Here is a 4,632-nt window from a genome sequence, read left to right on the forward strand (position 1 = left end):
ACAATCCAAGAAGATTTATATCTTTCATTTGGTCTCCCATATCCATGTTGTAGAGGGTAAGTGTAATGTGTCTGCCTAGTCTGCCATCTTCAGATATGTTTTAATTGCAAAACCACCAAACTCTTCAGTGAACATAAAAGGAGCATGTAAACAAGGCAAGCAATCAAAGCATCAATGATGAAATTTAAAGTTCCCTCTTGGGAACTTCGAATAGTAATTTGAATAGGGGTGAACTGTAATATGAATCAGAATATTTTTAAAGCACATTAAATGTATTGAACATGCTTCTTATATAATCAGGCATAATACTCACAGATTAATTGTGTACGTGTTTGTTTTATATTGGAGACAATATTGAAAATCCATGTGATTTCAGTTCCCCCTTGCACCTGCCATTTCCTTTTCCACTTTTGGCTACCTCCTTCTTCCTCTACCCTCTTTTCAATATCTTCATACTATCAATGTCCCTAACAATTCCCAAACTACAGCAGATATCTAGACATATAAATACTGTTAGCCACATAGGAGAATAGCAAATATATGAAATAAGGAGACCACAGGGACTCAAGAAATCAGACTATGTATTATAATAAGGAAAATTTGCTGCACAAGACCTCTTTTATGTGTTAAAGAGCAAATATATCACTTTGAATATTAAGGTACACCTGACCCAAGCCATGTTATTTTCAATTGCCTTATGTGTATGTAAAAGTTGAATAATGAATAAGGAAGACTTATTTCAAAACATTTGATTTATGGTGTTTGAGAAGAATATTAAAAGTACCATGGACTGCCAGAAATAAAAACAAATCTGTGTTAGAAGAAGTCTGGCCAGAATGGTCCTTAGAAGGTAGGATGGTGAAACATTGTTGTTCATATCTTGGGCGAAAGACACCAGTCCCTTGAGGAAGGCATCATGAACAGTAAAGTAGAGAGTCAATGAATAAGAGGAAGATCTCCAGAAAGATGGATTGACATAGTAGCAGAAACAGTGGACTAAAATTTAACAACAATTGTGAGAATGGTGAAAGACCAGGCAGTATTTGTTCTGTTGTTTATAAGGTCGTTATGAGTTGGAGCTGGCTCAAAGGCACCTAATAACAATAAGCCTGTCCTAAATTCTATATTATGGCTTTCTAAGAATGCTGTGATTCAGAACCTTATGAAATGTAACTTCTTGTAAAATTTTAGCCACTTTCAGCAAACAATGGAGAGGACAAGAATGTGGTTTATGGAGAAGTGTTTATCGGAAATGTTTATTCTATATTGTCTCAGGAGAATTCTTGTGCAGCATAGTCTCAGAAGATTATATATGTAGGTTTTTTTCAGAAAATCAAATGCTAGATTAAAATGGAAGTCCATTTAGAATTTTCACTTGTAACTATATGTAATTCTAAGCCCCTATGATTATTTTTAATGTATTTCCTTTCCAACTTTTCTGTATAAAAAATCTTACCTCTTCCTTGGAATATTGTAACACACTGAGATCAGTATTATGTTGTGATGCCTAATGTGAGCTTGCTCAACTCTCCAGTAAAACTCTTTACATTCAACAAAGTGTAAATTTTGATCAGTGCTTCAACTTTTTTTGTTGTTGTTCAAAAATGGGATTTCAAAGATACATTATCTTTGGTGATTCTGAGGAACTGAGGACAAGACTCAGGTAAAGCTGAGCCATTTGGACTCTATGTTTCAGTGGCCTCTTGAAGTCAAGCTCTATGCTCTTGAATCATAGTTTTTCTACTTTTATTGCTAGATTCTGTTTTAATTTAGGCCTGTAGGTTTCTTCCACTTTTGTTTCCATTCTTTTTTACAAATGAACCTAGGTTTCTCTTACTGGGACACCAGTTTGGATTTGTGATTAGCTATGTTTGGTGCCATTGCTACTAATGTTCCTCAGAGTAATTTAGTCATAAAAATATGAGTATGGGTTTGGGCAAAAAAGTCCTAAGGGTACTCATCACTAACTGAAAGACACCCATTAAAGGAAAAGCTAGTCTGTGATTTAGGACAGATGCACTAGAATGCTCATCAGCTGCAAGACAATTGTCACACAACACAGGCACTCCATAAGCAAAACACAGACAAAACCCTGTGGATTTTTATCTGATTCTGGGAAAACTAAAGTTTGAGCCTGGAAAAAAAAAAAAAGAGCCACAAATCATCCCCCCCCACCACATTTTTTGTTCAGCTCTGCTGAGTTCAATAATTTGTTAAAATGGCCACACAGAACTCAGACACCATACTCACAGTTACATTGTTCATTAGGGAAGTTAACAGATTACAATTCAGTTAACAGAAATATTCAGGGCACACTTCCTCCAGTCGGGGCAGCCTATTTACCATGCCCACAACTATGCCTCCCTCTGTCCCTCAGCCCCTTGGTCTGTCCTCTGTCCTCCTCTGCCAAAGCTATTATAGGCTGTCAATAGATGTTCACAGACCATGCCATTCCACTACAAGCCTCACCCTGAAGGCACTCCTCTCTAACTCTGCAGGTCAGCTAACTTGGCTCCCCTAGTTAAGTGCCTGGAGGCACCCCAGTCTGTAAGGAAGACTTCGGCCCCAAACCACTCAGCTTTCCTTGCTTTGTGGGCAGGGAAGGCCACCACTTTGTCTGGTGCTCTTGAAATTGGCTCTGCTGCTGCTGTTCCTCTGATACTTTTCCAGTGTCATAGCTTTCTGTCCTTGAGTAAAGGAGTTTCAATGTGCAGGGATCTTAGGATCCAAAAGACATGCTCTTCTCCTGGCTCTTCTTCTTGATGGTCACGAAAATCTATCTCATGGGTCTGAGATGGTTAATTTTATCCCCAAGTTAGAGTTCCAAGTTTTCACAGTTACAATGTACTATGTAAATTGGTCACAATTGTATCATATCTTACCAACATCTTCTCTCACCTTCTCTTATTCCGACCCATCAAGATAAGAGTCATTTGGTAGCAGTAACATAGACTAAGGCTAAAAGAGATATATTAAAGAATTCACTACAACACATGTCCTACCTATTTTGGTTTCTACAAATAACATTTGTTTCTGTTTCTGTACATGCATTTGATCTGTCTCTTAGAAATATGGCTAAATCCACATCAAGAGGCAGTTCAGAGTCAATCTCGGTAACTCCTTTGTATTATGTAAATAAACGTTTTCATCCTTCCTGATACTTATTTCTGAATGGTTGAGATATCATTCATTCAAGAGACAGTCTGTAAAGTTATTGACCATTTTGCAATTCTTTTGATCTTTCTAAATTGACTTCACTGCACAGCAAATTAGAAAATAAAGACACACTATTAGGCAACCTGGAAGTCCTGATGTGGCACTGTTGTCTAACGCACTAGACCGAAAAGTAGGTTTGAACTACAAGGTCACCGGTACAAGCTCACCAGCTGCTCCTTGGAAAACCTATACAGTATCTCTATGGGTCAGAACTGACTTGATGACACTTAACAACAAAAACAATTAGGCAACCTGATTAATTTTGATTGGTACTATGTTGTTCCAGTTGTTTTTAAGTGCCCTCAAGCTAGTTCCAACACAAAGTGATCCTGTATAGGGTTTCCAAGGAGTGGTTGGTGAACCTGAGCCACCAACCTTGTGGTTCAAACCGACTTTGCAGTCTTATGCATTAACCCACAGCACCACACCAGGACTCCTAGAAGCTTCTAAAATAATTAAGACAGTAAGATGGCTTCCCTTCAGGACACTATTTGAAAAGTATCTATGTAAACTAGAGAACTATGATGTCAGAGTTCTGTACCTACGCTTTTTGCTCGGCCACCCATTCTGGCATGTACCTCTCTAAACCCCTCTTTGATCTCCTATTCCTCTGAACTCCTCCCCACATTTTTTTATTTAAAAGAAATTGTCTGGAGCCTAAATATTTTTATGAAATGCTTTCAAATTCAGTCCATGGATTCTAAGGAGAAATTGGCTTAACCAGTATTCTTGGACTCACAAAGAATTATTTAATTTTATGAAGGATTTCCCAAGATTATGTGAAGAGTCTTACAAATTTACTGAGGAACTTTAAATTCTCATTGAAGCTTACTAACCTGGGCTCCTAGACCTATGCCTGTCAGTCCATAAGAAAACAGGACCTAGAGAAGCCCAATTATGGTTAAAGCATGTTGAATAGAAATAGCCTAAAAGCAGTTTCATTTTAAACATGGATTAAAAAGCTGGCAGATTGCTTAATGATATTTAAATCATAAGTGAACGATTATTTGATGCCATCCTAATGTTTTCTCATAGTAATATATTAGGCTAAAATTAATTCTGTACACAAAATAAAAGTGAGAGTGTTTATGGTTACCAAGCCTGATTATTTCAGAATTTTTGTTAGCACCCTGCATTGACCTATTATATATTCCTGGGTGCTTCTTGAATGTTCAAAGATGTAATTTTATCTAGCTTCAGTCCAGAAATTTTAACCTTAATGTAAAGGTCCCAATTAGATTGGAAAGACACTACTTTTGTTGAGCTAACTTATTGGGCTCATGAACTCTCTCAAATTTTAGAGACAAAACAAGCCTTAAGGGTCAATAAAGTCATAGCTTTGCAGTGGCATCATTTACAATGTCAGTCTGTCATGTTGTGATGGCTTGTGTGTTGCTGTTATGGGGAAAGGTATGT

Source organism: Chrysochloris asiatica, unplaced genomic scaffold (genome assembly GCF_000296735.1).
Source record: "Chrysochloris asiatica unplaced genomic scaffold, ChrAsi1.0 scaffold00036, whole genome shotgun sequence".
Taxonomy (NCBI): domain Eukaryota; kingdom Metazoa; phylum Chordata; class Mammalia; order Afrosoricida; family Chrysochloridae; genus Chrysochloris; species Chrysochloris asiatica.